This window comes from Crocuta crocuta, unplaced genomic scaffold, assembly GCF_008692635.1.
Source record: "Crocuta crocuta isolate KB4526 unplaced genomic scaffold, BGI_CrCroc_1.0 scaffold1112, whole genome shotgun sequence".
Lineage (NCBI taxonomy): Eukaryota > Metazoa > Chordata > Mammalia > Carnivora > Hyaenidae > Crocuta > Crocuta crocuta.
The window spans coordinates 154,173-154,469 of NW_027527161.1; positions in this window are offsets into that span (position 1 = coordinate 154,173).

Sequence of the window (297 nt, forward strand, 5' to 3'; positions counted from 1 at the left end):
TCCAAACCTTGGCTTTTTCAAACTATACAAGTTTTTCAAATCATTTGTAGAATTATAGAAAAAAATTTCTTAGGGGTGCCTAGGTGGCTCAGTCATTTAAGCATGTGACTTGATTTCGGGTCAGGTCATGATCTCAAGAGTTGGTGGAATTAAGCCCCGCATTAGGCTCTGTGCTGACAGTGCAGAGTCTGCTTGGGATTGTCTCTCTCTGCCCCTCCCCAACTCTTGCACATGCTCTCCCGGAATAAATAAACAAATATTTTTAAAAAAATTCTAAGTACTGGAAAACTGTAGTTC